The sequence below is a fragment of the Trachurus trachurus genome (assembly GCF_905171665.1).
Source record: "Trachurus trachurus genome assembly, chromosome: 7".
Lineage (NCBI taxonomy): Eukaryota > Metazoa > Chordata > Actinopteri > Carangiformes > Carangidae > Trachurus > Trachurus trachurus.
In genome coordinates, this window is record NC_139901.1 from 10938537 (window position 1) to 10951332 (window position 12796).

Genomic DNA, 12796 nt, shown 5'->3' on the forward strand with positions numbered 1-12796 from the left:
TGGTTAAACCAAAATATCAAATATATTGTGAACATTATGAACCCCACCACCACCCGTCCTTGTTGGAGGACGTTGAACAGACAGAATAAAAACAAATACTACTTAAAATAACAGTTCTTTCTAATGCACAGAATTCCAATAACTAAACTTTATCAACCCCTGACTGGGAGATCTATAATATGACATAGTAGCTCATTATGCTTCTGGCCTGTCTAGCCTGTACCTGGTCTCTTTACTAAACTTAACCAACTCCTTTCTTCATTGCCTAAAACCCAACCAAAGCACCGTGCAAAGATTGTTTTTTTTCTCCCCCGTTCGCGCTCGGCTCAAACCGGGTTCAGCCACACTCGAGCGAAGCGGGAGAGAGAAAAAAAAAGTGTATTTTTTTTTTACTCTGTGGAGATTTCCCACAACGGAGTGGAGAGAAAGCAAGTGGGACAGATCTGCCCAGTCCCTGGGGCGCATGACGTCTGTCCGACTACCCATTTCTCCGACCATACATTTCTTTATTTTTGCGTCCATTAGTCCAACCTCCCGTTTCTCCGACTTAAGTAGCCCTAACCCTTAACCTTACCCTAAACCTAACCTTAACACTGTAGAATGGGTAGTCGGAGAAATGAGCTGTCGGACTTTTGGGCAGTCGGACTGATGTATGCTCCCCCAGTCCCTGAGCAGCGCGCGTTTCACCGACAAGCCAAGAGTGACTGTTTGTTGAAATAATTGGTATATTGTAATCAAATCACGAGATTACAAACAATACACAACATAAAAATAATAGGCTATAGGCCTAATATACATAATTAAGCAATCTATTCGTGTCTTTTTTTAATATAACTGTAGCTCCATGCAATATCCCATACCACAAGCCTGTGTCCCAAATTACCAAACCTACTGTCCCAATTTACCAAACAAGTTGCGGAAAAATTGTTTTGTGTCAAAACCTTTAAAATAGAGTGCTGTGCTCCCACAAAATAATTGTAATTGTTTCACATAAAGAATGTAGACACATAGAGGAATCCAGACATATCTCATTTGTTGGATTATTTATTAATCTTGATGACAAAAAATGGCTCAGAAAATGAATTTACAAAAATTGTCCCAATATACCTGAATTCACCCTATTTGTAAAAAAAAAAAAAAAAAAAAAAAAAAACCACGTTATTTGTGCCTTTCCGAATACCGTATTCGGGTTCGGCTCCACCCCTAGTACTAATACACTAGTAGACACCTTCATACTCTCCATATCCATTTATCCTCAGGGTTGGCATCAGCTGTTTCTGTCTTCTGGCTGGGGCTGGGGTCAGGAGCTGCTGGAGGTCTGCTGCTGGGAATGATGGCCGTCACTGTCCTTCAGTCCCTGGAGCTTCTGGCTGACAACAGGCCCCTCATGGAGCAGTTTGAGCACTACATGGGCAATGATTATTATTTTGAAACGGCCGTTAAAGGAATATTGCAATGGGAAAAGTATAATGAAGTGCATGGCATTCAAATATCCTTGTTTGCACAGGTGTTTGGTTTGTTTTCCTCAACCATTTCTTTAGCTGGATGCATCTTTGTTGGATCATCGACATATGCAATGGCGGGTAAAATATCTGGTGAGGCAGAGTTGGAAAAGGCTTGTGCTTTGGCTGGATCAGTCTGTCTCACAGTTGCCACTGCAATTGGATACGCTCTGGGCCCAGCTTTAGAAAGTTTTCTAACTAGCATATTAAATGTTAGTATTTCCATGTGGTTTAAAATTTCAGTAGTAGCAGTAATTGTGCTTTTAGTCATCCATGTTTTTATTAAGCATTGGTTCAAATTCCTTTCCTTTGATGGCTATAAACAGTATGCACTGGTATGGCTGTCTTTCACACCAGGTGCTACATTTATGGTATTTATAACAACTACTTTCGCAAATACTAGATTAACTCTTTTAGGTGTTTTTGTTTACACAACTATGGCGTTCTATCCAAATAAATCCCTTTTCACCAAAATATCTGCCTCATCTGTACCATTGATGTTGATCATAGCTGATGTATTCCATATTGCTGAGCAGCCAATAGTCACCTTACAGGCACCAGCACCTGCAAACACCAGCAGCGCTGCACCAATTAACACCAGCAGTGTTGTACTTGAGAGTATTTTCATTGGAGTTTTCACTACTCAGATGTCGGTGGCTGCTATAGGAGCTTCATTATTTGTATCTTTGCACAGGGGCAAATCATGTAAAATCTGTGCAACTACTGCTGCAGGTTTAGGTGGAGCAGTGTTAGGTGTTATAAAGTTGCGTCTACCTGCACTAGGTCCAGGTCCCACTATAGGAGCTCTGACGGGAGTTGCAGGGGCAGTGGGGGTAACTCTTGCTGCTGCAGAGGCAGCAACAGATGAGTATGGACGAGCAGTAGAACCCTATGGTGTGGTAGGGAAGATAGGCGTGACAGTGGGAGCAGCTGTGGGTGCTTTTTTATCCTCACTTAACCACAGTGGGCTGTCAGGTTGGTTCATGGCTCTGTGTGCAGCTGCAGTTTCTGCTGGACATGAACTTTTACTGCTACCTTTACTTCTTCCATCACGGTGGTTCAAGATTTGTGTTTGTATGTTCATGCTTTTACCTATTTTCCATGTGTCATTTACCTATAGTGCCTTTTTTTATGTATTGTACACGAAATTCCGTTACTCATGTCTGTATTACATGATCATAATATATCTAATATTTTCCTATATATTTTGTCCTCAAATCTTCGGCATAGACAGACACAGGACTAGAAAGCCTAGCTTCAATTCTGGGCTAGAACTGGGCGTTTATTGAAAGAAGAGTAGTATACACACCTTTCTCTCAAACCATGTAGGCAGAGGTGTCGAGTCAGCTTTCAGATAAGTTAACCTCTAGTGGCACTTTACACAACTCACATTGCTGTGTCCTGAATATTTTGTTCAAAATAACATATTTAAACCAATTTTACTCTTTAAGATAAACTTATATGCAACAGGGTGGGAAGAATATTGTAATGTCTGTGTAAGGGAGCAAAAGCATATGAGCAAAATACATTTTTGTGGCATTTTTTGGAGTCAGGTTTCATTTATTTCTTGTAATATTTTGCATAAAATCCTGTGAATGTTAGATTGCTTATAAATATAAGGGCATCCTGTGATGATTAGGAAAAAAACACCAGATATATTTTAGCACTATTATTGCCTTTGATTATGTTTTTTGGGCTCTAAGCCAGGGTTGTGTTCTTTATTCTCTCCTTTTTCCCCCCAAACATTATTTTTGCTGCCTGTGAATGTACTGGGGATAGAGTGGATTTGACGATTTTGTTCATCAATAAACAAGACCACTCAACTTATTGCACCTTTTGATTTCATTTTTTTGTCAACCTTTTTATTATGTTAACATAACATTTAATCGAATAGATGTTTCTGCCCTGAACTGTGTCATCCTATAGGTGCCCAAGTTTCTTGTGTTTTTCTCTGTCATCCTCTTTCTTGCTGGAGTTATTGCTATCTTTGCAAGACATCTGCAAGATTTTAGCATAATGTCTTCTTTCTTCTTGCTAGAGTCAGTGAGCCATTCTAGACTTCTCCTCCTCAGCAGGTGTCAGTATATTTTGAGGACTCCTTTCACCCCCAAAGGGCAAGTCCTCACCCAGATACAGTCCATCTCCCATCATGTCCACAGTGGAGGCTGCTTCATACTTGAAGGTGAAAATGTCACACAGAGAGCTGCTCTCCGACTCAGTGGCCAGAATGAGACTGTGTTCTCAGGGTGTCTCTGTAACACTGTGAGTTAAGTAAAAGTTCATTGATTGATTGATTTTTCAAGGTTACGAGTTATTGCACAGTAAGCCATCACTCACTGTCATCACTGTGGCAGTGAGAAATTAGAGAGGTCCTGCTGTCTGTCTTTACATTTAGTTTGTTGTTATTCCATACTATCTTTAAAGTTGTAGCTCAACATTCACACACATTGTGGGTCATTGGATTCATATTTGTCATCATTATAAAGTGGCTTTAGACTTTCAGCTGAGTCATCCTAGAGACGGAAGCGACAAGAGGAGATGTTCTTTCTTTTTTTCTTGTTTGTTACTTTCACAGCAATAGCCACAGTATAAATTGTTGCACAAAATGTTTTTTGTAACACTTTAAGACAAAAACTTGGCAGTTGAAAAGGTTCAAGGTTAGTCATTTGATCATTGTATGTCTATATTAAACATTAAAATTCAACTTTCTCAAATTATTTCATATTTGAGATGAGAAATACAAATGAAAATGTCAAATATATAATTTTGTAGCTGTTTCATGACCATGAGCTCAGCCCCCTGCGCTCCATACAACAGAGTAACGATCCAAACGAGAGCAGTTTTATAATAATAATAATACAATGTTCACTTCAAATGTCTTACGTTCACCATCTCTTCTTAAAATGTAAAAAATGTTCTGTCACTTATTCAGCCTCCCCACACAACCCACTTGAAGATACATTTGACATTTTCAGATGCATCACATTCAGTTCAGTTAGAAACACCATTCAGTTTTACTTCTCTGCAACCTCTGTGAGTATTTGCACTGAACAACATCCTCTGCCAACATAACTCATAATAGTAGTGATAATAATTCACATGACATTTATTGTTTGGGTTCCTGCATTTTGATCAGTTTCGTGTTTCTTTCAGGCAGGATCTCTGTCTCAGATTCTGAGTTTCACACTGTGGAGGTTCAGCCTGGTGGAGAAGTCACGATGCTGTGCTCCAACTTCAGCAGTTCTCCTACTCAGATGGTTCAGAGTGGTCAAGCTTTCACGTCCACACTGTATTTCTCCATTCCAAGCTCCTACTGCTGAATACTGTGATGGATTTAACCCTTACATACTGTTTAAATTTGATACCTTCACAGTATGGTTCGGGTCAATTGACCCGGACCAAGAATTCCCTCATACTGTAGTAAGTGTCTATATTGAATTTTAAACTACAGATCTATTTAGAATGTTTAAATAGCCTATGACACATAAATTAACGTATCATTAAGTGTTAAAAAAAAATTCAGAGAGCAGGGAGAGTGCATTTTTTAAGTTTTACAACACTCGTTTTTGGAGAAAAACTTCTACTATTACACAGTATTACATCCTGTTCTACATAAGACATAAACACATAAAAGCCACAATGATTTAAATATATTTCATTGAATTTTAAAATGGCATGAACATTGTGGAACTGTTGGAATTCATAATATGACCATGTTTAACCATTGCAACCATTACGTGCTATATGTTATAAGCTAAATGCTATATCATAAGAAATCATAATTATCAATATTAATTCAACATTTACCACTTAGAACACAAAAACATTAAATAATAAAATGCTTATTATTTAAAAAAAAATGCACTCTCCCTGCTTTATATATAATATGGTTTTCTTTGGCATTGTGTTCCTGCTCTGGCACATCCTCCACCAAATCACTATCAACCTCCTCCTTTTGGAAGATCAGATAAAGGGCCTGTTGTACCAAGTCTTGCTGCCATGATGTCAGTCACTGAAATGGTAGCTCAGGAACCTCTATGTCATGACCCCCCACCACCACCCTCCCAACGCAAATTGATTCAAATTTGTTACTTTATAGATGGTTTTATTACATTGCAGGTGCAGGTGCTTGCAGGTGCAGATCTCGTGTCTGTGTCAAGGCACCCCTTGACCTCAGATGACCTCTGTTTCCTTTGTGCACCATACTGTATGATCACTACTATGCTGTTTTACTATTTCACTGTTTCGAGGTTTCCCCATGCCCCCTCAAAGACCAGCAGGTGTCTGTCTCTGTGGGAACCTGGGCAAATGTGGTGGGAACACAGGCAGTTCTCGTGACAGTGTCAAAGTCCCCCTTGAACTCTGTTTCTGTCACCACTGTCCCATAAATCATACACACAAACATGGCCTGTACAGTTCCACAGTTTCAAGATTCCCTAAAACCACAATTTTCCTTGATTTGACCCACACTGGTGGATCTAACATCCATCTAAACAGATACGGGTCAAATTTGACCCGAAACAGCCTCAGTGTTAAAAAAAATTGTAGCACCTGTTCAAAAGTATACAATTTAAAAATATTTTCATTTTTGTGTATTTTGGGTACGGAAGCTTATTGCATTCATTCAATAAAAAAAAATACAGATCCTGTTTTTCTGAGTAATTTTTTTTAAAATCAGTTTTTCTGAGTAATTTTTTCTGTTTTTCTGAGTATTTTTTTTTTAAATCAGTTTTTCTGAGTAATTATTTCTGTTTTTCTGAGTAATTTTTTGGGATCAGTTTTTCTGAGTAATTTTTTTCCTGTTTTTCTGAGTAATTTTTTTTGGATCAGTTTTTCTGAGTAATTATTTCTGTTTTTCTGAGTAATTTTTTTTCTCCTGTTTTTCTGAGAAATTTTTTTCCCCCCTGTTTTTCTGAGTAATTTTTTCCCCTTGTTTTTCTGAGTAATTTTTTTCCCTGTTTTTTTGAGTAATTTTTTCTCTACTTCGAAATCTCGCGATAACACCTCACTTGCAAGTGACTCCTGCAGCTCCTGCTCCTGCTATGACCCGTCTTCAGCTCTCTACTCCACCGGGGTCAATTAAGGTGAGGCAAGTTACACACAGGGTATGATACACATGATTTCAGTTTAGTTAGCCGCTAACAGTTTTGTTTCCATCATGCCGGACAGTTTCTTTTGTCAAAAGTGAATCGCCTTTCTTCCATTTTATTGGCTTGGCACAAATAAAACGAGCCCACATGCCGTCATAATATTAAGCTATATGCTAATCGTAGTACCTGTTTTCAATGACGGAAAAATTCACTTAAGCGGTCATTTTTATCGATCGATCAGCTGTGTTTACACAGAGCGATCAGCTGTGTTTACAGTTTCAGGTGTCATAGTTGGAGTCCGTCTGTCGCACTCTAACCGCTGCTGTTCGGGTGGAGTGGGTGCTGTGTGCTCGCTGTGACTCTGGAGCTGTGTCCCAGCTGCAGCCTGAACTGACACAGCTTTGGACTAGGATGCTGCGTTAGCTAATGTTAGCTTAGCTCGCCGTCATGCCGTGCTCTGACCTGTCTCGTCCTCTTCATGGAGCGTGTTTGATTACATGTAGGACGCTAGAGGGCACCGAGTGCTTTGTTGTGCTCTGTCTTTCAATTCAATGAAACTTTATTGATCGCTCAAATGTTGTGGGAACCATATATATCTATGGTGGGAACTGTGTGCCGTTGTAAAACCTCACCAGAACGAACGGAAAAGAACGGAGTAATGCAGCGTTCGGTAACGGAAACGTTATTAGTTACAGAAAAAAGTAACGGCGTTACTAGGCTAATAACGCGTTACTACCCAACACTGCTCATAGCCTATGAGTCATAGGCTACGATTAGCATATAGCTTAATATTATGACGGCATGTGGGCTCGTTTTATTTGTGCCAAGCCAATAAAATGGAAGAAAGGCGATTCACTTTTGACAAAAGAAACTGTCCGGCATGATGGAAACAAAACTGTTAGCGGCTAACTAAACTGAAATGTGTATCATACCCTGTGTGTAACTTGCCTCACCTTAATTGACCCCGGTGGAGTAGAGAGCTGAAGACGGGTCATAGCAGGAGCAGGAGCTGCAGGAGTCACTTGCAAGTGAGGTGTTATCGCGAGATTTCGAAGTAGAGAAAAAATTACTCAAAAAAACAGGGAAAAAAATTACTCAGAAAAACAAGGGGAAAAAATTACTCAGAAAAACAAGGGGAAAAAATTACTCAGAAAAACAGGGGGAAAAAAAATTACTCAAAAAAACAGGGAAAAAAATTACTCAGAAAAACAAGGGGAAAAAATTACTCAGAAAAACAAGGGGAAGAAATTACTCAGAAAAACAGGGGGAAAAAAAATTACTCAAAAAAACAGGGAAAAAAATTACTCAGAAAAACAAGGGGAAAAAATTACTCAGAAAAACAAGGGGAAAAAATTACTCAGAAAAACAGGGGGAAAAAAATTACTCAGAAAAACAGGAAAAAAAAATTACTCAGAAAAACAGAAATAATTACTCAGAAAAACTGATCCAAAAAAAATTACTCAGAAAAACAGGAAAAAAAATTACTCAGAAAAACTGATTTAAAAAAAAATTACTCAGAAAAACAGAAAAAATTACTCAGAAAAACTGATTTAAAAAAAAATTACTCAGAAAAACAGAAAAAATTACTCAGAAAAACTGATTTTAAAAAAATTACTCAGAAAAACAGAAAAAATTACTCAGAAAAACTGATTTTAAAAAAAATTACTCAGAAAAACAGAAAAAATTACTCAGAAAAACAGGATCTGTATTTTTTTTTATTGAATGAATGCAATAAGCTTCCGTATTTGGGTCACTTTAGGAAAAGTCATAAAATTTCAGTCTAAAAGAATGATGTTTAGGGTATTTTTTCTGCTGTCAAATGTGTCAAATTTGACCCAAACAGTATGTAAGGGTTAAAAATGAAAGATTTGAGGTGATGTCCAATGTGTCCACTATCTTTCTCAAAATCAAAAGTGGATGTGTCTGACTCTGGACTGCTCAGAGTGAAAACGATGATTTGTTATTACTCCACTGTTGTGTGCGGTGGTGTGTGTGTGCAGAACCGTCACTTCAAACTATCACCACAGTGTCTAAGTTACAATCCTGTTATGAAAATATGTGAATTCATGTCAGTGGTTTGTGCTAAATGAACAATATCCTTCTTTCTACTGATTTGTACTAGCTTCCTTTGAATGGTGTTTAACAGTAACCAGCGGATCATGCAGATTCAGAACTGTAAATGTTTTCTGTCTGCTGCCACATTTTTATGACATATGTCTTTTTTGTTGTTGTTGTTTGTTTGTGTTTGTTTTTTGGTGTTGCTCTGTCATTAGCTTAAATGCAATTCAAGTTTCAAGTTTGCCAACATCACACAATCCCCTAATTCTCTGATTATGTTACTGTGGAAATCATAAAACTCCTGCAGAGGTCACTGTAACTGAGGTTTCCTGCTATGAACCTGGGTTTAGCTGAGTATAATGAATAGCTGTTTATTTAAATAATATCTAGCATTTTTGAATCATTTCAAAATGTAGCCTCAGAACTCACTCTATGTTCTCTTGAAGTGAACAGAGTAGGGATGCAACGGTTCTCGGTAAAATACAGAACCGTTCGGTATGGTCTGCACGGTGCAATACGCTTTTGGACCGCGGCGTGGACCAACCAGCATTTTTTACTTTCGGTTTCGCGGCGAGTCTTGAGAATAACCCCGCAGAATCGCCGTTTATGGTCGGAACTACGACGGTATGTGATCGTCTTTGAACCTCTGACTTTAATTCTTGATGAATGAAAACATGAGTCCGCCATGTGCCGGTCAAAGAATTTCACGGTGCGCGCAGAGGCTCATAAATGTAGTGTGAAAACGCTTCGCTTTTCCAAAACTCCTCGTTGTCCCTTTAAAAACTAAAACTAAAGAAGAGAAAAAAATTAAAGGTAAAAATAATCCAACTTAATGAGGGAGATCAGACAGCCTTTTTTTCCCCCATACATTTCTTGTGTTGCACTGTGACGCTAGAGTTGTTGTCTTGTTTTGTTTTTCCCCTCCCCAAAGTTAAAAAATGATCGGACTTTCTAACATTTATTACATTGCCAAGAAAGACAACACTTATCAAAGATGTGCACAAATCCTGGTCTTGATGTTGACATTAATTTAAAATGTAAAAACAAGTCTTTTTAACTGGACTACATTGTGTTGGATTATTATCTGGCATAGTAGCTATACAGCAACGCTACACCAAACACATATTGGGGTGTTGTGTTTTGATGTAAGAGTTTCTTTTTTCTTTTCTTTTTGCATATTACTGCTTATTTTCATGATACATATTTGATGTTTCTTGTGTGCTGTGCTTTGCTATTCTCTCTCTGTAGCTTAGCTGCACTTTAAGGTGAACCAGGTGAACCTGTGCTGTTCAGGTTAAAGTAATCAACATCCTGTGCTGAGTCCTGCTGCACCTGTGGTCTGAACAGCTGCTGTTTCTTGTGGAGATCATCAAAACTCAAAACTCCAGCAGAGGTCACTGTAACCATGGTTTAACTTCAAACCTGGTTCAATCAAGTTTTAAGGAAGTAAAATGTAATGTTTTTTTAGATGAAGTATTATATGTCTTTCCTTTTTAACTTTACATCGTTAATGACCTGGTTTTACTTTGCCTCATCAAATTAAGTTACTGTTGTTGTTATTATTCATTATTTGACAGACTAAGAGGGAGAGAGAGAGAGAGAGAAGTGGTAAATAACTTGAGCATTAAAGCAGAAGTAAGTGGTCCGGTCGTTTTCGCTAATGCTGCGTTCCAGGCAGGCTTTTGAAATCGTAAATTACAGCTTCAAGTCACAACTTACGACTTTGTAGCGTTCCAGGCAACCCACTCGTGTTTTTCCGACCTGTTTTATCGGTGAAAGTCACTATAACGGCCACTCGTAACTTCCGACCGGTGAACTCGTACCAGATCGAACTGGTACCACTTCACGGTCGGAAAAATACGAGTTTCCTTGAACGCACCATAACAGTCCTCGTCCCTACGTCGCCACATTCACGGCGTTCCTTGGCTGCACAAACAGCCCTGCATGCCGTTCTCTCTCCTCATTGGATAAAAACTGTAGGATACGATAAATGTTTTCTCTTCGGCTCAGAGCAGAGCAGAGGGACTGACAGACCCGTGTTTCAGTCCAAACACTCTATGTAAGTGATTGCTGTCGGAAGATATAACTATTTAAGACTTATATTAACACAAATATATCACTTACTTCTGCTTTAATGTGTAGTCAGTGTGTATTGGAGATCAATTTACATCAAAATTGACATGAAGGAATAGATAAAGTCAGAGGCCAGACAGATCTAACATAAACTGTAAAGCTTAATCCCTTATACTACTTTTTAAACTTGAAAAAAGTTTATACCCACAAACATTTCACCAATGTACACATTTGCTGTTTTTATTAGTCATTTATTTCTTTTTATTTCATACATTAAAGGGACAACGAGGAGTTTCTATTCGGTTATAAAAAAGTCTCACGTTAATGTGGATGAATCTCCGCTACCCACACTTGTTAATGGGCCCATTTTCGATAAATATATCGTTCTGTCTCTATCGTTATTTTGTTATTATTAGTGGTGGCGGAAACGCTGGTCGAGCCGACCAGCGTTTCCTTCGTTGCGAATCATGAGAATAACGCAACCGCATCGCCGTTTATGGTCGGAACTACGGTGGTATGTGAACCTCTTTGAACCTCTGACTTTAATTATTGATGAATGAAAACATGAGTCCGTCTTGCGCCCGGTCAAAGAAATGTACGGTGCGCGCGGAGGCTCATAAATGTAGTGTGAAAACGCTTCGCTTTTCCAAAACTCCTCGTTGTCCCTTTAATGTTTACATTCTTGTGTTTGTGGAAAACATCCAGTGTACCCCCATTGAATTGGGAAGAAATGAAGTGTTGTTTTATGGAGATTTTTGAGGGACCTTCTTGAGTGCACTGTGGATTCTTGAAAAAAAAAGATTGTGTTTCCTTCCTTGGTGAAGTGCACTCCATCTGCATCTGGCAGAAATATACTGAACAGGAGGTGTTGATGAATAACTTTACCACCAAAGTTGCGAACAGCCCTACTCATCTGAGTGTTAATCTTCCTGTCTTTGTTGTTCTCCACAGGTTGTCCGTATCTCCACACTTGACAGTCATTGATGCACGAATACGCAATTCTCATTGATTGAAGGTGTGAATGTTGCTGCATCAATTCACTCTGCATTTGAGCTGCAAGTGCCTTGACAGATATTAGTCACAGATCATTGTCCCCAGCATGGACGACCAAAATGTTAAGACGACTTGCCACAGAAATGTGGAAGGACGCCACTCCAGTGCATGCCTCACGTATGCCTCCTCTGTGGTATCAAGTCCCAAATTTTCTCCAGAAATCTCACTTGCAGCCTTCTTCGCACGGCAAATAGAAAATGTCCCAATGATCCAAATGTTAGATATGTCTGTGTCCTTTCTGATGCCTTCTCTTCCCTCCTCTAAAAGAACCCGGAGGAGCTTGGTATCCCTGTGCCTTGCTCCTCTATCTGTAGCTGATGATGACATCCTCATCCCCATTCTTGCTGGAGAGCGGCTGTTTCCACTGCATCTCACAACCCCTAACCACAGAAACTGGAGGATCTGTTCAGTTTGTCATAATCAGTCATCATATCAAAAATGAGCAGAAAATATAAACAACAGATTTACTAAGTATGTGGAGGAAATACTTTCATCTGCTTCTGTTTATCACAGTCTGTCCCCTCATGTATATACAATAATATAAGAAGGAGTTAATGTTTCAAGTTAAATGTGATGCGATATAAACACAGCAGGAGGACATCAGTGTGCACACCTCTCGTAACAAAGAATTAGAGAATTTAAACATGAAACTTTGAGGAATAAGACCAGAGGGTCAATTATAACACACACAATGAGTATGGAAGGAGTTTGACCTACAGTAACATCTAAAATCCTCCACTCACAACAGTGAAAGGAAGTAAATCAGACACATTTTCACACAACACTTCAAAGTGACTGTCATCATACAACCAGACTCATTGGTCTCTTAACGGCAACACCTCTGACTTTCTGATCTATAGTAAATGTCATACAGCATAACTGAGCTTCACACCTTCACACAGAAACAGTCCACCTTCCATCATGTCCACAGCGGAGGCTGCTTCATACTCGAGGGGGAAGGTGTTGCTCTCCTTCTAGAGGAGTGGCCAGAATGAGACGGTGTTCTCAGGGTGTAACACT